This window comes from Furipterus horrens, unplaced genomic scaffold, assembly GCF_987537825.1.
Source record: "Furipterus horrens unplaced genomic scaffold, mFurHor1.1.pri manual_scaffold_7, whole genome shotgun sequence".
NCBI lineage: Eukaryota > Metazoa > Chordata > Mammalia > Chiroptera > Furipteridae > Furipterus > Furipterus horrens.
In genome coordinates, this window is record NW_028327177.1 from 110,091,403 (window position 1) to 110,116,526 (window position 25,124).

A 25,124-nucleotide genomic window follows, 5' to 3' on the forward strand; every position below is an offset into this window, starting at 1 on the left:
TAAAACATTTTTTTTATCCTTACCTCTTTTCCCTTAGCTTATCAAATCAAAAAATGACAGCAGCCAACACAATAGCCATCCGTCCAGTGGGATCCCCATCTTGATCTGTAAATACAAGGAGGACCCCCAAAAGACCAAAAAGACCAAAATTATCTTCTGTAGGGCAGGCCTCTAATATAGTACAGGCTTCCCCCACTAGGTGAGTGTTCTAGGAACACATCTATATCAGTGTACCAGCTGGCATTGTTGTGAGAGGCTGCATTCAGCTTCAGTGAATTTTTTTTGAAGGCTCAACATATTCACCAGTTTCATGATGGGTGATTTATGAGCACATCTGCCCCCAACTGCACTGAGTGTTGAGCCACTTTGGACCAAAAACAGTATGACCCTTATGCCCCACCCTCCTTATTCACCTGATCTTGCCCCAAGTGACTTTTTTTTTTTGTTTCCCCAGACGAAAAAAGTTCTCAAAGGGAAACATTTTGCTGATGTGGAAGAGGTGAAACAAAAAACAGCAGAAACTCTAAAAGGCATCAAAATTGGCAAGTTCAAAAATTGTTTTGAGCAGTAGGAAAAAATCTCAATAGGTATATTGCATCAAATGGAGAGTACTTTGAAGGTGACTAAAGTTTAAATATGTAAGAATAAATACACGATTTTTAATAAATTCTGGGTTTTTTTAGGTCCCCCTTATAAGTCATATAATAGAATTGTATCTTATTGGTCATGTTGCATAAGGAGGTTGCATATGATTGGTTAGTTCTTGGTACCAGAAATCCTTTTTAAAAAAGTCACTTTGGCGCTGGCTGGTGTGGCTTAATGTGTTGAACACTGGCCTATAAACCAAAAGGTTGACAGTTTGATTCCCAGTCAGGGTACATGCATGTGTTGTGGACCAGTAGTTTGGGGGCATGCAAGAGGCAACCAATCTATGTTTCTCTCACACATTGATTGTTTCTCTCTCTCTTTTTCTCTCTCCCTTCCCTTCTCTCTAAAAAAATAAATAAAATCTTTTTTAAAAAGTCACTTTGGAGCAAAAAAGGTAGGTAATTACTATGTTTTTTCTTGTAAATTAGTTAAAATTTATTTTTTGTCAGATCAGCAAAAGATAAATTTTTTTAGTGTGTTGCAGTTTATCTGTAACATGAGATGAAAGAGGTTGTAAATCACCTTTCTAAACCAGTATATCCTCGTGCACTGGTTCGTGGTGGGCTGGGGCAGTTAGGCAGTGAGGGCAGTTTCATGGCTGCAATACTGTGGTGCTGCCTCAACTTTTCAGTTCAGTTCTCGAACCCTAGACACTACTTTCCAAATGTGTTCATGAAATTCAGTATTTCCTCCTCATCTTTTCCAGCATTTCATCCTCATCTCTTATGGTTGAGGTTCTGTGGGGGTGAGGTGGAAAACAGCACTGGTCATGTAATATTTCACTACATCTCTCTGGTTTATTTCCCCTGAAGCAGTCTTAAGAAGCATCATCTGAATAAGCAGAACAGTCGTACCTATCACTTGTCTTTCTCAGCTGACCTAAGTGCTCTGGTACAGAGTGGGTTGCAAACCTGCTCCATGTTTTATTTTCGCAATCCCATCTTTTCCCAACAAGTGTGTAATATGATATCTTAAACAGATGGAGTACTTAAGAAATATTTATTGACTTGAAGTTCAGCAAAATTTTTTTCTTCCTTTCTTCATCAAGGCCTAGCACTGAGATGACACTATCAGCCAACCTCTCACTGTGTTCTAGAGAATTGGCAGTGAAAGAAGAGCTGGCACCAAAGACAACTATCTCTTCAATTTTCTCTACTTTTTGTTGCTGCTGTTGTTGTTAAATTCTCAGTTTATGTCTGTAGCGAAGGGGGAATAAAAGCTACACACTGAAGCATTTATCATTCATGACTGGATAGCTTAAGAGGAAAATTGGTCTCCAATTAAAAGCTTTACAACAGACTAACAAATATTTGCGTAGACCAACTTAAAAAAGGGTGCAAAGGAGTAATCCTGAAATGGCTTGGGTGAAATACCAGTTAGTTTTTTAGAATGCCCTGTTAATTTTTATGTATTATAACTTATTTTTAAAATGACAGCAGACAGAAATAACTAAAAGGTTCAGAGTCTGGAATAGTTCTTTTTCTACAGCTGTAAGCTACTTAAAATTCTTCTTGTGTTACTGTTTGCCATCCAGATGGCTTCCTGGCACTGTTTCAGTTCCTAGATGTGAAGGCTGTTGGTTATTTAGTCACTAGCATCACCACACTCTTGTACAATTTGAGTTATGACTCACACTCACAGCACTTACATGTGGGTACCCTGTGCTATACAGTCATTCCTGATTGTCATGATGTCACTTATTATAAATAAGTACCAGAATTGATTGGACACCATTTCTGGGATGAAGATATGTTGACTTGCAAAAAACACCCTGGTTAGTCTGTTGGAGCCATTGCCACTGGAGTGAGAAACGGAAACAGAAACTAGAGTTATCGAGACAATGAAACTTCGTCTGAAATATGTATGTGCATGATAGGTGCAAAAGTGTATCCACTTTTTTACTATTAAAGAAAATGATTATAAAGCAAAAAGGGTTAGTGTTGTGGTGAGAGGTTAGAGAGGGGGAAAGGAGTGCTATCTGGAAGGAACACCCTGAAAGATGCTGGCAGTGTTTCTTCCTTTCTCTCTCTTTTTAAAAAGATTTTATTTATTTATTTTCAGGAGATGGGAAGGGAGGGAGAAATATGGAAACGTGCTTGCCTCTTACACTCCCCCAGTCTGGCCCACAACCCAGGCATGTGCCCCAACCAGAATCGAACCAGTGACCTTTTGGTTCGCAGGCTGGCCCTGAATCCTCTTAGCCACACCAACCAGGGCACAGTGTTTATTTCTCAACATGGATTGCCATTGCTTTTCAATAATTCATTGGTACTTTTTTTGTTTATGTGTTATTTTAAATTAAAAATGTTTAAAAATAGAAAATCTTTGTCTAGTACGTAGGTAAATTTTCTTCATTGTTTTGTACTAGAATTGTCCTTTTAATTTTATCTATTTAGGAAACTAAACACTTTTGCCCTAAAACATGGTCAACTAGTGGTCAAAATAGGCTTAACAATTAATTAGTTTTCTGTCCACAAAACTATTCATTTGGGCTTCAGGGAGAGGAGAGGCAGGGTGAGGAGAGAATGTAGTGGGGATGAAATATATCTACTTGGAAATATATATCCAATTAGAATAATTATCTTTGTTTGTTGTTGGTAAGCATGATCAAACATTTAGATTAGAGGAGGGCAGACTGAAAACTAGAACACTGGAAAAATTAATTAGCATTACTTAATAAAAATGAAATATTCTAATTCAAGTTAACTTAAATAATTTAAAGTGGAGTATTTTACAGAGGCTAGCTGTATAATTTGGAATAGTGGGGTGATACATGAACTTTTTGTTTTTTTTATAAACTTTGTAGGAAGATTATTAACCTTTTTCAGATCTGGAAATCTGCTGATTAAAAACATTCTTCAGCCCTGGCTTGTGTGACTCAATGGATTGAGTGCTGGCCTGCAGACCAAAAGTTCACCAGTTCAGTTCCTGGTCAGGGCACATGCCTGGGTTGTGGGCTGGGTCCCTGGATGGGGGTGTGTGAGAGGCGGCCAATCCATGTATCTCTTACACATTGCTGTTTCTCCCTGTCTCTTTCTCCCTCCCTTCCCCTCTCTAAAAGTAAATTAAAAAAAAACAAAACTTCATCAGCCCATTTTGTCTGAAGAAATAATACCAATAATTTCCCCCTTCCCCACTGAAGTACCTTTGTTATGGATTATACAGAGGTTGGCAAAGTGGGTTTACAGTTGTTCATATGGAATAAGGCATGCAGGTTATTATTACGTAGATTTATTAACTCCGTGTTTCACATACTGTACTCTTAACGGTAAACCTACTTTTGCTCAGCCCTGTATATCTAAATTTCTATTTATATTTTAAAAGTCATTATGTAAATAATAAATATTATTAAAAAGTTGAGAGTGTGGGAGTTATTTCAAATTCTCTATCTTTTAACTAGATGATGCTAATTTATATGGCTTGTTTGAAACATTATTTGTTCAGAGATTATCAGTGGAGCAAGAAGAAAGGTAGAGTAAAACGGTAGTAGTAAAAAACATAGAGCACCCCTATGGTTTGATGTTTCCAATGCACTTTGAGATTCATTGTGTTTCTAAATCCCCTAAAATATAGGCTACTGGTGAGATTTTGCAGCTATGGGTGATTTGGAAAGAGGACCATCTAGGAATCTCTGTGAAAAACTCAGCTGCAGTGCTCAGACCATGGAGAGACTCCAGGCCTCTGGAATTATCCTTGACTATTTTTCATTTTGGAGAGGCCTAAATACTTACCACATAAATACTTTCAATAGAAAAAGACACTTTACCTATCAGAAATGAAAACACACTCCAAAATGGGCAGTGTAAAACAAAAGTTAATTTTAAAAAGATGTCTTTTATTTGAATACTGAAAACTTTCTGTTTATTAGAGTGTTCTGAGAAATTTTTAAAGGAAATAGTAATGACAGCAATACAATTAAAATGAAAAATTATAATTTCTAATATAATGCAAATGACATAGCTATTTTAGCATTCTGCAAAGTCCACTTAGGGTATTCTATTATTTGCTAAGCTGTAGTTTATGTCATATGAATATTTAGAATTATGTATTTGGAATATTTTTTTAAGTATATTTTATTGATTATGTTGTTACAGTAGTTCCAATTTTTCCCCCCTTTGCTCCCCTCCACCCAGTACCCCCATTCCTTCCAGCAATCCCACCCCCTTAGTTCATGTCCATGGGTCATGCATATAAGTTCTTTGGCTTCACTCTTTCCTATATTATTCTTAACTTCCCCCTGTCTATTTTGTACCAACCAATTATGTATCTTAATCCCTGCACTATATCCCCATTTCTCCCCCTCCCTCCTCCCAGCTGATAACCCTCCAAATGATCCCCATACTTATGATTCTGTTCCTGTTCTGGTTTGCTTAGCTGGATTTTGTTTTTATATTTAGATTCAGTTGTTGATAGTTGTGTGTTTGTTGTCATTTTAGTGTTCATGGTTTTGATCTTCTTTTTCTTAAGTAAGTTCGTTTGACATTTCATATAATATGGCTTGGTGATGATGAACTCCTTTAGTTTCACCTTGTCTGTGAAGCACTTCATCTGCCCTTCCATTCCAAATGATAGCTTTGCTGGATAGAATAATCTAGGTTGTAGGTTGCTTTTCATCACATTGAATACTGCTTGCCAGTCCCTTCTTGCCTGCAAAATGTCCTCTGAGAAATCAGCTGGTAGTCCTATAGGCCCCCTCCCCTGTAGGCAACTCTCCCATCTCTCTCTTGCTGCCCCGCAGGAATCTGTCTTTATCTTTCACCTTTGGCATCTCAATCATAATGCGTCCTGGTGTGGTCCCCTCTGGGTCCAGCTCGCCCGGGACCCTTGGTGCTTCCCGGACCTGTATGTCCATCTCCTTTGCAAAATTTGGGAAGTTTCCCTCACTTTTTTCAATTCTTGCTTCCTCATTCTGCACTGGTTGATTTTTTTTCTTCCTTATGTTCCAAATCATTGATTTGAACCCCGGTTTTCTTCCCTTCACCATTGATTTTATGTGGATTTTCCTTCGTTTCACTTAGCATAGCCTTCACTTCTTCTCTTATGCGTTTGCCGTACTCAAGCATACCTGTCAAGCCTGTGAGCATCTTTATCACCAGTGTTTTGAATTCTGTGTCTGTTAGGTTGTCTGTCTCCTCATCTGTTAGGTTGGCTATCTCCTTGTCATTTAGTTCTCCCACTGGAACCTTAATCCGTTCCCCCTTTTGGGCCATACTTCTCTGTCTCCTCATTGTGACAGGCTTTTGTGTTTGCCTCTGAGTTCCAGGTAGGGCTTTTGCTCCTGTTACATTCAAGGGGTGGAGCCTTAGGGATTTGTCAGTACAAGGCAACCTGTTTCACCACATTGTGGTGCTGTATGTGGGAGAGGGAACAATGCCGCCTACCTAGCACTCGCCCCTTTTCCAGGCACTTCTCTCACTTCCATATGGGACTGGCACTCTTCTAGCTGTTACCCTGGGTGTTCCTAGAGTGGGTGGGTCTGCAAACGTTCTAGGACCATGGAGGCCCTTTAAATAAACAAACGGACTCTGCTGAGAGACTGGCAGTTTCTGCCTTCACCTCAACCCCCACTGGTCTGCACAGTCCGAAGCAGTGAGGCTTGATTTTCCCTGGTGCTGGAACTGTGAGCTTCGAGGTCCGGTGAAGAGTTGGGAATGCTCCCCAGGTGTCCCTCCTGACTTTTTAAAACATGTGACTGCTTTCTGCTGGCCTGCCGCTGCCACCGCTACCACACTGCGTCCTCTCTATCCGGGCTCCACCCCTCCTACCTGTCTGGATGAGTATTTCTTCTTAATATCTGTGTTTGCTGGACTTCCATGCAGTTTGATTTTCTGGAACTTGTGGTTGTTTCTAGCTTTGAGGTAGTTGTATTCCTTCTTAATTGTGGAGGGAGACACAGCATGTCTATCTACACCTCCATCTTGGCCCGAAGTCCTGGAATTTTTTTTTTCTTGGAAAATAGGATCTTGTTACTGATCTTGTTACTAAGTGTCCTTTAGACATTTATATGCTCTATTTTATCACAATGAGAATTTTCAAAGTGAATATCCTTTAAGATACCAAATTGCTCAGTTTATTTACATAGTATATTTTAACATATTGAAAATTACAAAGCCTCGGATAAGCAAGCAACAGGTAAATAACTCAGAATTCTAACATTTTCAAAAACCATTCATTATGATATGCAAAAAGACTATTGTTATTTAAGTAGAATGATCTCTAACCTATACATTACACTTGTGTGACCATTTATAGAAATACAGATTCCAGTAACTATTTTAAACGTTTGATTTTACAGGTAGAGAAACACAATTAACTCAACTCCTTTGCCTTTAGATGATTAAGATGAAAAAGCTCTATTACAATCCTGTTAATGGATACAATATAACCATTAACGTAGTGGGAATACAAATTGGTAAAACTTTTCAAGAAAGTTTGGTAATATGTATAAAGAACCTTAAAGAAGCTTATATTAGTGATTCTAAACCCTGTTAGATCAACCACCCCTTCAAAAAAAATAGTATGTCTTGTTATACTTGTTTTATATTGAAATGAAACTGGTAATAAGAATACAATGCTTTAAACTGTAATATAAAGGAAGGTAGTTTGTGATGAAATGTATACATTTCAGTATGTAAATACTCAGGCATGACTGTAGTAGACCATAGTTGCTTACACCAGTACATAGATCACTGAGCGGCCGTGGCTACAAGTAAAGATTGACTCACGGATGTTGTGTTGGCATCTTAAGTTCCATGAGTACTACATATAGCTTGCCACTTCTCATTCTGTATCAAGGCTCACAAAATAACAAACTAAATGAAAGTTTTTACCCTAGTTGCATGGCTTTTCATTCATAAACAGAAGTCATCGAGCACTTCTCCCTCAGGACCCCGTGATAAAAAGTCCAGGGGATTTGGCCTTCTTAAAACAGAATTTCTACTAATACACATGCATGGTTGGGAATTGCTCTGACGTACTGTAGGCCATTGATATTATGCAATACCCAGAGTTGTAATTTGTAAAGGAGTTTTGCAGTAGCTTGTTCTGCTGTCTCTCTGATCATTGTCATTAACGTTATCATAGCTTTGGAACCTTTTTAAGTAGTTGTGTAAATTGAATTTGTTTTGCCACAGGAATGTAACTTTGAATTTGGCCTCTCTAATTTTGGTTTCTTCTTTGAACTGTTTTGAGCCATTGATCCTGAAATGAATGATGCAATCACAATAGTAAGAAATATTTAACAAATGTGAACTTTATAGTAAACATGAAGTAAAAATAATATTTCCTGAGGCTGGAAGCATCACATTAACTGAGAAATTAAATAACATAGCTCTGCTAACACAACTGGTTTTGTGGGATTTCTATAGAAACTATAATTAATTTTGGGAAATTCATGTAAGCAAACCAACTGATAGTTTACTAGAGACCACCTTTTGAGAAACACTGCTCTAATTACTTCCACATCAGACTAGCAGGGCTGAATGTATGCTGTGAAGAGAAGGAATGGCTGTTCCTTTCATTGGAAAGAAATCGGTCTTATTGTACATTAATCTTAGTAATCATTTATATGTCAAGTGCTATGCAAGGTGTTTTTCTGTATTACTATTTTATTTAATCTTATATATACTAACCCTACAAGGTGGATATTATTACTCTCCTTGTTCATAAAGTAGGAAACTGGAAATCAGACAGGGTTTAAGTTACCCACGGTGTACAACAAAACATGTAGGTTAAACCATATTATGTAGAGAATCTTCTAGTGTTTGAATAATAAAATCTGTGTGTATCTGGTTCAATCAGTATTGAATGAGCCTTATACTAGGTTAAAGGGAATGACAGAAGGAGAAGTTAAATACTTCATGACTAATTTATAAAATTAGATCTTATTTTAACCATTTCAAGTTAGAAAAAGTAACATTTACATATTGGATAATTTATACTGGATAATTTTATCTGAGATAATTCCATTATTGAATTTGAAATTTATATTTTGGAGCTTGTCTTTTAAGACCCAAAGACAATTTATATATATACATATATATATGTATATATATATTTTGAGGGGAAACGTTAGTAACAATATATATTTTATTTAAATTTGTACTATAAATATTTGAGTTTTAGATATATGTTTTCCTCTTCAGGATATTTACTTTGCTGGGTACTAGCTGTTTGTGCATTATAGACTGAAAGTTTTAAAAAGGAATTTCTTAAGCAAGACAGGAGTTAGTCACAGAGGTCATTTTGATATATTAAGTATATGTGTGGTGGTTATAAAAAATTTCTCTACATTTATGGACTTTGAAATAAATCTGGCTTATAATAAATAGATTTGTTTTATAGAGATTTACTAAGTATTTATAAATGTAACTTATTTATAGTTACATTAAATACTAAGAATTTAAATCTGTAGTTTATAAGTACTAACGAACACAGACATATTAAGAATAGATTATCTAGCTGTAACCTGAGTCCTTCCTTTGGACTATTTAAAGTGTCCTGAAAATAGAACTTTTAAAAAAGTATATAAGCTGTATTCCTACATTAATGAAACATTGAAAAAAGAAAATACTTAACTTAGTTACTTTTGATCTCTTAATATATTTTCTTGCAGCCTTAATTTCTATGCAGTAGGTTGTACTCATTTTTTTTTTCCTTTTTACAGTCAGCAGAATTTTAATTACACATTTGTACTGTTTTATGTTTTCCTGTGTTAATATCACTTATAAACACTTTCATAGTATTGGACATACTTGACAAACTTCAGTTATATCATTGTTTATCTAAGTATTGCTTCATGTTTGGACAGTTTAATTGCAAGTTTGCCATATTTGCATATTTTGTTCAGTGCATGAAAAATTTTCTGTAATCAGATTCTTAAATATGTAAATTGTAGAATTGAAAATACCAAGTTAATAGGTATAAAATACTTTAAGGACCAGAGCATATTTGCAAATAGATCTTTCTTTTTAAAAAAAGATTTTATTTATTTATTTTAGAGACTCAAGAAGGGAGGGCGAGAGGGAGATAAACTTCTGTGTGTAAGAGAGACATCAATCTGTTGATTCTGGCACGCCCCCAACTGGGGACCTGGCCTACAAAACCCAGGCATGCACCCTGACCAGGAATCAAACCAGCGACCCTTCAGTTTGCAGGCTGATGCTCAGTCCACTGAGCCACACCAGCCAGGGCTAAGAATATTTTTTAAAAGAAACTTAAGCGTGCCACCTTCTATCTGAGAATATAACTTTATATGTTTTAGTAATTATTCTCTAATAGTTTGTAGAATCACTTCAGTGATATTTCTTACATAGAGTTACAATGATTGGACTCAAATAACTGTCGTATAAGATGAAGTTCAACACTGTTCAGTTTTTCATTGCTCAGTATAGTGCATACATCACTGTAAAGAAGTCAATGATTAAGGCGGATTTGTTGTCTTTGAACAATTGGGTCAGGGGGACTTGAGCCCAGATGAAATGAATCAAGATCCCATCACTTAAGCTGTCTCTTATTGAACCCTAAAGGTTAAAATAGTAAGTGTAGTGCAGTGCTCATCATCAGTGCACGGCCCCTTCCAGTACTAGTGTTCAATTCTTTTATGAACGTGCATTTTTCTTCTAGCTATAGCATATAACAGGAAAGAGAAATATGGTACTTGGTAAACACGATTGCATTTAATTTTATTAAAATTCCCTTTCAGTCTCTCTTAAGATTTCTTCCATGATTTTCCAAAGTAGTTTTTGATTAAAGTTATTAATCTATATAACTAGTTTATGTTGGTTTCTGCTTGTCATTTAAATTGAAGAAGTAAAATCCAGTGACTCTGCTGGCTCTTGCCAGGGAGGCTGAGTGCATTTAAATGCTTTCCTATCTTTCTGCCAGTAAACAATGGACAGGATATGGGTTTGTAATTACAGTCTAAGGGTTTAGTTGAGCTAATTGTCACTGCCCTCTTATAGCTTCCTTGAAAAGTTTTTATAGTTGTTTCATGATTGTCTTCAGCCTTTGATCATTTGTGTAGGTGCTCAAACAAGAGTGATATAAGACTGAGGATCTTGCTGTGCTAGGTAATCGTGTGAGGAACATTTCCTTTAAAGAAAAAGAAAAAATAGAAAAATAGGAAAAAATAAAGATTTTAAAAGTATGCTAATTGCTTGGGGAAAAAAGTCTTTCTTTTGGTCCTGACTCTGCCTCTCTGTCATCCTAGATAATTTACTTAGTCTTTCTGGCCCTTAGTTTTCTTTTTTTAAAATGAGAAGGGTCTAACTCCTAAGTCACCTACCTCCTAACCTGAAACTCTGTGTTATTTCATAGACTGGACTTTTGTGTGTGGTGTTCCTTTTAAAATAATGGTGACATAGGGAAAGAGGAACCAGAATATGTATATGTTTTTTAAAACAGATTTACTTCTTTTTTAAAAAAAAAAGTTTATTTATTTTTAGAGAGAAGGGAAGGAAGGAGAGGGAGAGAAACATCAATGTGTGAATAGATTGCCTCTCGTGCATCCCCAGCTGGGGACCCAGCCTACAACCCAGGCATGTGCCAGGACCAGGAATGAAACCAGGGACCCTTGGGTTCACAGGCCAACACTCAATCCACTGAGCTACTCCAGCCAGGGCAGAATATATATATTTTATTTTCAATTATAATAATTTTGCTTTCTTGAAAATATTTCTACAGAAAATGACCTATTAGCAGTTAGTTTGTTATCTCATTTGTTCAGCAGCTATGCCAGTTTTAGGTATGACAGAGGACATGCTATTTTAATTCAGCATAGCACATCATGTGGGTACCTCCCCTCCTTCAGCACTTAAAGTGTGGTGCATGAAGCTCTGAATAGCTACTAGTTATCCTGTGGTTTTAGTTATACCACCCTATCAGTAAGTTTGTTTACAACTGGCTTTCCATTCCTTTGATCAATTGAAGGGCTAATTTTTTTTTTTTTTTTTTGACCTAGAGCATCTTTTACCCTTCAAGAATTAGTCCAAGACAACATAGGTAAATACATGAAACACCATTGATTGACAAGTATAAATGTATGGTAAGTTATGTTCTTCATACTATTTTAAATTCAGATTATAAGTAGGTCCCGATAAAATTGTGCAAAGAACCCTTTACTACTTTGAGATACATGTAGTAGGAATTGTCCTAGAGCGGTGGTTCTGAAAATGGACAGGTGAAATCCCCCCGTAAGATGCTTTGGAAATTTATGGGGAGTGATTGAGGGAGGTTCTACTATTGTTAGGGATAATTGGACATCCTGCAATGCACAGGACAGTCCCCCTCCCCCCGCCGCCACCCACCCTCCTCTCGCTCCATTACCAGGGGAGTTTACCTCTAAGGGACAAGCTGGTAAATGGATAGAAGGGGACATATGGGGGATTCTTGGATATAGGGCAGTCTTGAACAAAAAAGTATCTCATGTATAACACGGTTTTTGAATTTTCTTTTAGATATTCGTGTAGGTGGAAAATCTATTGTGTTTGATCATAGATCTGAATTCTATATTACATAAAAATGTAATACCAAGTAATTTTATATGTGTTTTATACATGGATTTTGGAGGATACAGATTTGGAATATCTAGAGTTGTTAAACGTGGTACTAGTGGCATTTGTGGTACTTAATCATTACTGTAACACACTTGGGTCAGTCTGCATTTATGGTTGTCATCTCCATATATATAGATGTAAAACTCTTGACTACCCATTAAGCAGTGGTATGGTCATGTCCAAGTATCTACATACTCAGATATACATTATATTATTACATTACTTTCTTATTTCTCCTTTTTAGTACAATTATGACATTATGTAGGTTTATTTTCAAATTAAATAAATGTATGTAAGTTTTTAATAATTTCATTTCAGATTTTATAGTATTTGTAAAATATTTGTTTAAAAAGAATATTGAACATGAGGATTGAAAACCATTCTTTTATTGTGATGTATACCTGAAACTAATATTGAATGTAAAATTTAATTAGAAAAATGGAAAATGTAAAGAAAATAAATGGAAATAAAAAAACAAAACCATTCTTCTAGATAGTATTTAGCTTAACGTGCTTGAAAACCTTGAGAATTGGTCTAATAAAATCCCTTTTATTAAAGAAAGGGACACATTAAGTACAACCTATATGTTGGGTTGTAATTATATACTATATGTCTCCCTGGAGTGTTTACAAAGTTTGACAACCAGTCTAACAGAGTTATTCTAAGTTACTAATATGAATATATCAAGGTAGAACTTTATGTACCTGGGCATAACCTTGTAATATTCCCTTTGGTAATTTATTCCTGGTTGACATTTCTAGTTCTCTTATTTTAACAGTATTGCTTTATAAGTATCTTCAATATCTTGCTGAATCGTCACACTCTTCCTAACTCATTGATATTTTGAATGAGAGGATTTTGTCCTTGAAATTGAAGATAGGAGAATTGATTTTGGAGATTGGTGTGATGTTCTTTAGTAAGTAAAAATAGAAAGAATGGTTAGCTATAAAGCTAAAGGATTAAACTTTATGATACATTTTGAAATGGCAGGAGAAAAATGCTTGATTTTTGCAGCTCTTATTGCTAGTTATTAAGTGTTCAAGATCCTCCTGGCTGGTTTGGCTCAGTGGATTGAGCGTCGGCCTGCGAGCTAAGTGTCGCTGGTTCGATCTTCCAGTCAGGGCACACCAGAGAAGGAAAACTCTGACTCCAAAAAACCTCCGCTGCCTTGCGGCATACCTCTTCAGGGGAAAGGCTAAGGAGAAGGGAAACTCTGACTCCAAACCTCTGCTGCCTTGCGGCATACCTCCTCAGGGGAAAGGCTAGGGGAGTAAACCCCGACAGAAAATCCGGAGCCGGAGTCCCTAAGGCGGTTTGACGTTGTAGTCAACACCGGCAATTCCTGCGGCGCACCTGAAGCCAAGCTGTATTGACTCTGTCTTTCCTCTTGGATCCTTCAGCTGCGAAGAGGGGGGGGGTCTGCTGCATGGGCAACAGCTGGCCCTCCATATCACCCTGCCCAGGCTTTGTAGTTTCACTGGAGAGGACACTCCAGCGTCATCGCAAGATGTCGATTCAACACGGGAGGAGACAGATACCGGTTATAAGCTCATCCGATTGGCGAAGGAAACGCGCGCCAGGGGTCTCCTCTGACGGTGGGAGAGGTCATCGCACCTCACTGGACAGCTACCGCCCGCCTTAAGCTGGGCAGCCCCCAGCCAATTAGGTGCCGTCTCACCATGGCTCGCCTGCCCCACTGGGTGCGTGGGGATCAGAGAGGCATCTCTTGAAAAGTGGGCCACAAAACACTCGCACCAGGCAATTCCAAGCAAGCAACAAGAAAGAAGCCTCCAGCTCTTCGCCTCGCTAGCTGGAACATCAGGACCATGTGTCCCGGACTTACTGCAGACCTTCCGTGGATCAATGGTGCCAGGAAAACCGCCGTCATTGACAGGGAACTGGCACGACTAAACATCGACATTGCGGCTCTACAGGAGACCCGGTTGGCTGACAACGGAACTATCAGAGAAACCAACTACACCTTCTACTGGCAAGGGAAGTCTCCGGACCAACCAAGACAGCACGGTGTTGGGTTCGCTGTGAAGAACACGCTTGTTAACTCCATAGAGCCACCCACAGGAGGCACAGAGAGATTACTTACCCTCCGATTGTCAACAACTTTCGGCCCAGTCAGCATTCTTAGCGCGTACGCCCCAACCCTCTGCGCCACCACCGAAGAGAAAGAACAGTTCTACCATGCACTGGACGAAGCGTTATCCAAGATACCCAGAAGTAACGCTCTCTATCTCCTTGGAGACTTCAACGCAAGAGTAGGAGCCGACCACATGGCCTGGCCCACCTGCCTCGGAAACTTTGGGAGAGGAAAGATCAATGAGAATGGTCAGCGACTGCTTGAGCTTTCGTGTCACCACGGCCTGTGCGTGACAAACACATTCTTCAAGTGCAAAGAGATCCACCAGGTGTCATGGAGGCACCCCCGCTCCCGCCACTGGCACCAGCTTGACCTCGTCATCACCAGAAGAACGGATATTGGCAGCACCCTCCTCACCCGCAGCTACCACAGTGCAGACTGCGACACGGACCATGCCCTCGTGGTAAGCAAGGTGCGCATAATGCCGAAGAGGTTGCACCACTCCAAGATGAAGGGTCGCCCACGCATCAACACCAGTTGTGCCAGCAACCCAGTTAAGACCCAGCAATTCATCAACAGGATGGAAGGTGCACTCGGCGAGGGAACAGCGGCAGATGACATTATCGAATCCAATTGGCCACGTCTCCGCGACGCCATATACAATTCCGCCATTATTGCTTACGGGAAGAAAGAGCGGAAGAACGCTGACTGGTACGAGGCTCACTGGGAAGAAATGGAACCCGTGATCGAGGCTAAGAGGAAGGCCCTACTGGCTTACAAGGCCACGCCCACTCCCAGTACACTTCAAGCTCTACGGGCTGCCAGGAACAAAGTCCAGAAGACCGCCCGCCACTGTGCCAACACCTATTGGCTAAACCTGTGCAGAAGCATCCAGGAAGCCGCCGATATAGGCAATGCACGAGGAATGTATGAGGGTATCAAGAAGGCAACAGGCCCAATCCCCTCCAAGATCGCACCCCTTAAGTCCAAGACAGGTGAGGTCATCACTGACCAGGAACAGCAAATGCGGCGGTGGACCGAGCACTACCTTGAGCTGTACGCAACGAGGAACGCCGTAACAGACACTGCTCTTAACGCCATCCCAGACCTACCAGTCATGGAGGAGAGCTAGACACCCCTCCTACTGTGGCAGAGCTCGGCAAAGCCATCGACCGCCTCGCTTGCGGGAAAGCACCAGGAAGTGACGGAATCCCTCCAGAAATCCTAAAGAGCGGGAAACCAGTCCTGCTACAGCCGCTCCACCATCTACTCTGTCTCTGCTGGAAGGAGGGTTACATCCCCCAGGATATGAGAGATGCCAACATTATCACCATGTACAAGAACAAAGGAGACCGCAGCGACTGCAACAACTACCGGGGCATCTCTCTCCTCAGCGTCGTCGGCAAAGTATTCGCCCGGGTCGCTCTTGCCCGCCTGCAGACCCTTGCTTCCCGCGTCTACCCAGAGTCCCAGTGTGGCTTCAGAGCTGGCCGATCAACAGTGGACATGATCTTCTCCCTACGTCAGATGCAGGAGAAGTGTCACGAGCAGCATAAACCACTCTACCTCGCCTTTATCGACCTCACGAAGGCGTTTGATCTGGTCAGTCGAAGCGGACTCTTCAGCTTGCTATGGAAGATTGGCTGTCCACCACATCTGCTTGCTGTGGTCATGTCCTTTCATGACAACATGCACAGCACGGTGTCCTACAACGGCGCAACCTCTGAGGCCTTCCCAGTCAGCAGCGGAGTAAAGCAGGGCTGCGTCCTCGCGCCTACGCTGTTCGGAATCTTCTTCTCCATGCTCCTCCAATACGCCTTTAAGGACTGCAGCGAGGGTGTCTTCATTCACACCAGATCCGATGGCAAGCTCTACAACCTGGCCCGTCTACGAGCCAAGACCAAAGTCAAAGAGGTGCTCATCCGTGAGATGCTCTTCGCCGACGACGCAGCCTTGACATCACACTCCGAAGAGGGACTCCAGCAGCTAGTCACTTGCCTTTCCCACGCATGCAAGGAGTTCGGACTAGCCATCAGCCTGACGAAGACGAACGTTATGGCTCAAGGCACGGGGACTCCCCCATGCATCACCATCGACGGATACACCCTGGAGGTTGTCAACGATTTCACTTACCTCGGGTCCACCATCTCGAGCTCTCTGTCACTTGACTTGGAGGTCAACCGGAGAATCGCCAGGGCAGCCACAGTTATGGCCAAACTGAACCGGCGAGTGTGGAACAATTCCAGCCTCACTGAGAAAACCAGACTGCGCATCTACCAAGCCTGCGTACTCAGCACTCTCCTCTATGGCAGCGAGACGTGGACCACCTACGCAAGGCACGAAAGGAAACTCAACAGCTTCCACATGAGGTGCCTGCGACGCGTCCTGCACGTCGCCTGGCAGGATAAGGTTCCCAACACCGAGGTGCTGAAGCGAGCCAACATGAGCAGTTTGCATGCAGTTCTTAGTGAGAGACGCCTCAGGTGGCTCGGCCATGTCAAAAGAATGGATGCAGGCCGTATTCCCAAAGACCTCCTCTACGGCGAGCTAGCAGAAGGCCAGAGGATGACAGGGCGCCCAAAACTGCGGTTCAAAGACATCTGCAAAAAGGATATGACACAATGCTCCATCAATCTCAACACATGGGAAGTTCAAGCAGACGACCGCCTAGCCTGGAGGCTCGCGGTCAGGCAAGGTACGTCACGCGCAGAGGCTGTGCGCAACGAGGAGGCGGTCCAGAAAAGATCGAGGCGGAAGCAGCGTCAACAGCAGCAACAACAGCCATCTGCCTTCACCTGTAACAAGTGCGGCAGGGATTGTCACTCCCGAGTCGGACTGCACAGCCATTCTCGGCGGTGCAGATAGACTCTCAAGAAGCTACGCCATCGTCTCTCGAGACGGACGGCTGCCGATGATGATGAAGTGTTCAAGACATTTTAGTTGTGAAATATAGCATAGATACAGAAGATTACACAAAACAACAAAACAGAGCTTAGTGAATTTTTTGAAGTGAAATTCTATGTTCTTTTTCTCTGTATTAAAAGTGGTTTGGAGTGCCCCAGTCTTGTCTAAATTTAATAGAAGATACAATTTTATGGGAATAAGCAGTTCTATAGTCAGTTGGAAATACTTCATATTTGGAAATTCCTGTAATGCTACTGCAATTACAACATATTTGGGGTATAGTACTTCAGTTATAGGTGGGACCTATTTCATTTCTCTTAATGTGAGAGGAGTTTATGATTGGATATAAGGTGGTCTTAGGCAAAGCCTGATTCACTACAACTAATGATGAGATCAGAATTCTGTATGTGTGTTAATATTTTCTACTTTACTCTTCTATGGAAAGATGTATTTACTATAAAATATAGACTGAGGTTTTGTAAAGCCATATGCAAATAGACTTAAATGATATCTGACATTATTTCTATTTCTTAAATATAAAGAGTTCAAGGAAATCTAGATGCGTGTGATATTTTTATCTATGTATGGTAAACATTACCTTAGCTTCACATAAAGATGGCACCTTTGGAGGCTTTTTATGGTATTTCTTATACTAGCACTGAAAGACTGCATTGAAAGCTACATAATTTTTCCTGTCAAGCATGAATTACCCAGTACATTTCTTCTAGTGACCTCCACAGAATTTTTTTCATTAATTTGGCCATAAGTCAATATTTATTGAGAGCTTCATATGTGTTAGGAACTACAGATAAAGAGCTGGAAATAATAGAAGGTTGGGAGCTCTCTGTTAGCAATGAACTTCAATATAGTGTGCTCCTGCTCTGACACAAGTATGCCCTGGTGCTTGGGTGCACAGGAAGAGTGTTAGGGAATGATTCCAAGGGTCTGGAAGAGTAAGAGTTGGTCAGGAGATAGGTAAATGAGGATGTCCTAGGCAGTGGGAATGATATGTTTAAGGTAGGAGGCAAGAGAGACTATGGGATATGCTGACAAGTATCAGTGATTCAGTTTGGCTGGATGAAGGATAATTAGTATGTGTGAGAGTGTGAATGTCAAATCTCAAAAGGAAGGGAGGTAGGGACCTATGAATTCATTCTTGTAATTCATTTTAGGTATAACTTCGTGAAGAAATCCTTAAATTTACCATAGTGCTTTTCTCTAATACCCCAGAAGTTCAGAATTTTGTATCTGAGGAGTTGCTACTGTAGGGTGGTGAGGTGTAATCTGTCTCTTTGAAAAGATTACTACTCTGGGCTCAAGTTGTCTGGTAAGGATGAGATCTCAGAGGGGTTTTTTTGTTTGTTTGTTTTTTGTTTTTTGTTTCTATAGTTTCATGTATCTGTATTGCTACTGCTCTTCATTAGGTGACTTGGTTTTAGTTGTGAGACTCTTGCCAAAGATCTATGCCAAAGAATTCAGTAATGTGTTCAGATTTATCATGATCATAATTCTGTGACAGACTGTTGATGTTTTATAAACCATTCTCAATTTTAAATGCTTACTTCTGTTTTTTTTCCTTTCAGCTTTTGTTAACTCTTGATTCATTGGTTGTACTTGCTGTAACTTGATGTTCAGTAGCCGGCTTGGTATTTTAATGTAAGCCAAGCATGGTCTTTATAATTTGATGTAGCATGTTTTCATTCAGCAAGTACTTCTTGAACATCTAATACTTGCAAGGTTGAGAAGCCCTTCAATGAAGACAGTTTCCAAAGTCTGTTTTGAAGTAATTTGCTTAAAGCAATTGCAGGACTATTGACTGTTAATGGCATCTGTAATAATTTTCTGTAACTTTATTCTTTTGTATGAAAGTTTATCATTTTAGAGTTCCTAATCCTTTCAGAGTGACTTCTTTGTATGCCATGGTGAGAGATAGTACTTTAAAAAGCATGGTACAAGACCTCATGAAGCTTACAGTCAACATAATGTGATTTATTATGGTTAAATGTCTCAGATTTTTTTCGTGGTGCTTCAATAGATATTATATAGAATGTGGTGTAGGGCTCACTTTCTGTAGTTAGACTCAAGTTCAGATTCCAGGACTGCTGCCAGGACTGCTGCTTATTAGCCATAGATTTCAACCCGTCTAAGCCTCAGGTGCTACCTCAAGGAATAGTAATATTACTGAGGGTGGTAGTAAGGATAAAATGTAGAAATACATGTAAAGAACTTAGTAGAACCTTGAGACATAATGGTAAGTACTCATCTTTAGCTATTGGGTTGGCCAAAAAGTCTGTTTAGTTTTTTCCATAAAATAAAAGGCAGATTTTTATCATTTCCACCAATAACTTTATTGATTTGGATATTTGAGTATGTCGGCTATTTCCCATGTGGTATAACATTGATTGTTCTCAATTTATGTCTCAGTTCGATCACTATCAACTTTTAACTGGTCTACCTGACTGACTATGGAGCATCGTACAGCGAGAAAACTGCAGCACAAAACTTTATGAGCCACTTTTGACATATTCAATCAGTCACAGCACTTTCTCCATATACCGCACAAATCTTTTTTTGTGTTTCAGTTGCATTTTTAACTTTCTCAAAATAATAAAGTGTAATATGCCGAAAATACTGCATATTTTCTTCCATACTCAATACTAAAATGGCTACACAAAAATTCCCACATTTTGATGCTTTTTTAAAAAAAGTTCATGCTGATACGGCAGCTGTCACAATATACCCTAACAGAATTGTTTCGAATGAAGTTCAAGACGACTAAGTGCTATGAAAGACATCTTATGGAAAACACCAAACGAACTTTTTGGCCAACCCTATATTATTAATTCTGTTATCCTGCGAGATTTTTTGTTTTTAAGATTCTATTTATTTATTTACTTTTAGAGAGAGGAGAAATGAGGGAGAAAGAGAGGGAGAAAAATATCAATGTGTGGTTGCCTCTTATGCACTCACAACCCAGGCATGTGCCCTTCTGGGAATCGAACCGGCATCCCTTTGGTTCACAGGCTGGCACTCAATCCACTGAGTCACAGCAGCCAGGGCTATTTTTTTTTTTTTTTAGTCCTAATAAAATTTGTCTTAAATTCATTAAACAATTACCAAATAGCTACTATATGCTAATCACTTTTATGGAAAGAAAGCTGAAAAATAGCGGTTCAAAAGAACTTACAGCTTTTGAATAAAAATTTAAATTAAAATATAATAAGTAGCAGCAAACACTTACATTGGGCTTACTGTGTTCCAGGCATTCCTTACTCAAGTTTCATAACTGTGCTATGAGGTAATTACTGTTGCTTTCACCATTGCACAGATATGGAAACTTAAGTAGGAAGAAGATACACGATTTGCCCAAGATCTCTCAGATTGGAGGCAGGTTGTCTAACAATTAAGCTGTTAGACTCTGAGACCACAGTTATAAAAAAATATATTTTATTTATTCTTAGAGCAGAAGGGAGGGAGAAAGAGAGGCAGAGAAACACAGATGTGCAAGAGAAACATGGATCGGATACCTCTTGCACGCCCCCATTTGGTGACCTGGCCCACAACCCAGCATGTGTCTTGACTGGAATCAAACCTGTGACCTTTTGCTTTCTTTGTAGGATGATGCCCAACCAACTGAGCCACACCAGTCAGGGCTGAGACCACAATTTTTAATCACTGTGCTGTTCTGTGTACAGAAAAAAGACCGGCACTTGTGAAAGATTCAGGACCTGTGCATCAGTGTCAATGTGATGGGTCCAGACTATAAGAAATGTTGTTAAGAGTTAGGAGGAAGAGATCACTAGAGGCTGGGATGTTCAGGGGAGGAAGAGAGCTATAATTTACTATAGCCTACAGACTGTAATGCTTTCAAACATTAGCTACTTTATCTTCACAATGATCCCAGGGAAATATATTTTATTCACTTTTTATTTTTATTTATTTATTTTTCCCAACATTTTATTCTTCCAGACTCTTATTTTTGTATTCCCATCTCCATACCTCCCTCCTCTTCAGCAACCGTCAGCTTGTTCTTTGTATTTATGGGTCTGTTTATGTTTTGTTTTGTTTATCCATTTTTTAAAAAGATTTCACATGTAAGTGAAATCATATGGTATTTGCCTCTCTCTTACTTATTTCATTTAGCTTAATACCCTTCAGGTCCACTTAGGTTGTTACAAATGGCAAGATTTTATTCTTTTAAAAAAATTTCTGTATAGTATGCATTCTGTTCCATATGTATGTATGTTTCATAACTTCTCTATCCATTTGTCTATCAATGATCACTTAGATTGCTTCCATACCTTACCTATATGAACATAGGGGTCTATATATCTTTTCAATTTAGTGTTTTTTATTTTCTTCAGATAAATACCCAGAAGTGGAATTGCTGGATAATATGGCAGCTCTATTTTTAATTTTTGAGGACCCTTCATACTGTTTTCCGTAGTGGATGCATAATTTACAATCCCACCAATAATGTAAGAGGATTCCCTTTTCTCTATATCCTTCTCAGTACTTATTTGATTTATTGATGATAGCCATTCTGACAGGTGTGAGGTGTTAGCATATAATTGCTTATAGTATTTAATGATTGTATTTCTGTGGTGTTGGTTTTAACTTCTCTTTTCATTTATGATTTTATTTATTAGGGCTCTTTTTTTCTTGATGAGTTGGGCCAGAGTTTTGTCAGTTTTGTTTATCTTTTCAAAGAACAGGATCTTGGTTTTATTAATATTTTCTATTTAAAAATTTTTAATTTTGTTTACTTTTGCTCTGATCATAACTGTTTACCTCCTACTGTTTACTTTGGGTTTTTTCTTTTTCTAGTTCGTTTAGGTATAGATTTACTGTATTTTTCGCTCCATAAGACGCACTTTTTTACCCCCCTAAAGTAGGGGGAAAATGTCTGCGTCTTATGGGGCAAATATTGCGTCACAGACCGTTATGTGTATTACCTGATCTGTCAGCAGTGGCGACAGTTGTGAGAAGAGGTAGTGGTGGGCCCACACGAAACCCCTGGAGATGCTTAAATGTCCCACTTTACTGCTGAATCTCAGGGCATCTGGTCAGTATGAAGATAGTGAAGCAAGTGATATCAGTGTTTGTGAGCAACTGAGCTTCATAAATTCTGACACTAGCAATGATGAGTTGTTGGGGTTCCAACAAAACTAGAAGAGTATTTGAACTTAAAGTCTCTCCTGATTTGTTAATGACAGTGATAGTGGTTCTTAATACCGCTGTTGCTGCTGTTCATTTACATGGTTGAAATATTATTCTGTTATATTTCATTCAATATTTTAGTACACCATTTGGTTCAGAATATTTTTTTTCTTGTTTTCTTCTAAACCTAGGTGTGTCTTATGGTCAGGTGTGTCTTATAGTGTGAAAAATACGGTAGTTTGTTTATATTGGATATGTCCTGTTTCTTGAGGTAGACCTGTATAGCTGTGAACTTCCTTCTTAGAACTGCTTTTACTGCAGCCCATAAATTTTGAAATGTTGTGTTTTCATTTGTTTCAAGGTAGTTTTTAATTTTCTTTTTCATCCATTGCCTTTTTAGTAGCATGTTATTTAGTCTCCATGTATTTTTTCTCAGTTTTCTCTCTGTAGTTGACTTCTAGTTCATGCCATTGTGATTGGAACATGTGCTTGATATGATTTCAGTCTTCTTGAATTTCTTGAGGCTTGTTTTGTGGTATAATATGTAATCTATCCTGGATAATGTTACACGTGCACTTGAAAAAAATTGTGTTTTCTGCTGTATTTGGATGAAATGCTCTATCAATGTCTATTAAATTGATCTGGTCTGACATGACATTTAAGACCATTGTTTCCCTATTAATTTTATGTTTGGTTGATCTGACAATTGATATGAGCAGGGCATAAAAATTCCCTACTATTATTGTAGTTCTGTGAATTTTTCTCCTTTCATTAATAATTGCTTTATATATTTAGGTGCTCCTATGTTGGGTAGGTAGACAATTATGGTTGTTTATATCCTCTTCTTGGATTGATCCATTTGTGATTATTCAATGTCCCTCTTTTTCTTTTTAAAAAAGATTTTATTTATTTATTTTTAGAGAGAGGAGAAGGGTGGGAGAAAAAGGGAGAGAAACATCAATGTGTGAGAGAAACATTGATTGGTTGCCTCTCGCACACCTCCAGTTGGTGACCTGGTCCGTACCCAGGCATGTGCCCTCACTGGGAGTTGAACTGGCAACCTTTCTCTTAGAAGGCTGACACTCAGTCCACTGAGCCACACCAGCCAGGGCTCTCTTTGTATTCTTTAAAAAATTTTAATTCATTTTGAGAGAGAGAGAGAGAGAACATACTGATTTGTTCTACTTTGTTATGCATTTATTGGTTGATTCTTGTATGTTCTCTGACTGGGGATTGAACCCACAACCTTGGCATATGAGGAGTATGCTCTAACCAACTGAGCTACCTGGCCAGGGCCTTCTTTATCTTTTCCTACATTTTTTGTTTTAAAGTCTGTTTTTCAGATATGAGCATTGCTACTCCAGCTTTCTTTTTATTTTTAACAAGGTTACTTTATTTTATTTTTTATTTTTTATTTTATTTATCTGTTTTAGAGAGAGGGGAAAGGAGAAAGAGAGGGAGAGAAACATCAATGTGTGGTTGCCTCTCATGTGCCCCCAACTGGGGACCTGAGGTGCAACCTACTCACGTGCCCTGACTAGGAATCAAACCAGCGTCACTTGGTTCACAGGCCGACACTCAATCCACTGAGCCGCAGCAGCCAGGCGTCTTTTTATTTTTATTTGTATGGAATATCTTTGTCCATTCCTTCAAGTTCAGTCTATATCTTTCGATTTGAAGTAAATCTCTTGTAAGCAGCATATATATGGATTATGTTTTTAAATTCATCCAGCTAATCAGTGTATTTTTATTGGAGCATTTAATTCGTTTACACTTAGAGTAATTATTGATAAGTATGTACTCATTGTCATTTGAATAGATTTTTGGTTGTTTTTATAGCTCTTTTCTGTTCGTTCTTGATCTCTTCTCACATGGTTTTCTTTAGTGTTTTGTTGTATTTCTGTTTCTTTATTCTTTGTATATCTCATGTAGTTTTTTGGTTTGTGGTTACCATGAGGTTTATTTTTGTTATTCTATATCTGTAGCAGCCTATTTTAAGCTAATAGACTTTTTAAGTGTGAATGTATTCTGTAAGGAGTAAATTTTTACTCTTCCCTCCATCCTTTATGGTATCTATGTCATGTTTAAGATCTTTTTGTGTTGTGTATGTCCTATCTACTTAATTTAGTTTGAGTTGATTTTGACACTTTTTTCTTTTGACATTTATAAGAGGTTTATAAATATTTGATTCTTTGTATTTATTAAGTATTTGGCTTTACCTTTGAGATGGCACCCTTTCCTATATTTTCTTATTTCTGTGTATGGCTTTTCTTTTTCTGGTTAAAGAAGACTTCTTAACATTTCTTGTAAAAGTTAGTTTAATGGTCATGAACTTCTTTGGTTTTTACTTTTTCAGGAAACTCTGTTTCTTTCAATTCTGATTGAGAACCTTGCTTGGTAAATTATTCTAGGTTATAGGTTCCCTTCTCTTAGCACTTTAAAGTTGTCTCTGAACATCCGTCTAGCAGTGGGAAGGCAAAAGATACTTGTCCCACAAGGACCTGGGTTTTTGAGTGTTAGGAGAAGCAAAGGAAGATATGCCAGAAACATAGCACCAAAGGCTATGCTAGATGGCTTGAGGAACTTGGCCTTTTTAATACTTAGGTGGTGTGGGTCATGGGACTAAGTTCATGATACTTTGTTTCTCAGATGAGATTGATAGAAAATTATTTTTGAAAGAAGGCCTTCCTGATTTTTATTTTCATTGGAGTTTGTGAAAAAAAAAAAAGAAAAAAGAAAAACTCAGCCAAAGAAACCAATATCAT

The 25,124-nt window shown here is 38.9% G+C and overlaps 1 protein-coding gene across 1 annotated transcript in view; it reads left to right on the top strand.

Annotated features, from left to right (window-relative positions):
- Positions 1-25,124, top strand: part of PIK3CB (phosphatidylinositol-4,5-bisphosphate 3-kinase catalytic subunit beta) — a 154,995-nt gene that overhangs the window by 30,930 nt on the left and 98,941 nt on the right. The window contains exon 3 of the mRNA XM_090284267.1: positions 11,609-11,692. The gene's annotated coding sequence lies outside the window, so the exon portion shown is untranslated. The remainder of the gene's footprint in view (positions 1-11,608; positions 11,693-25,124) is intronic.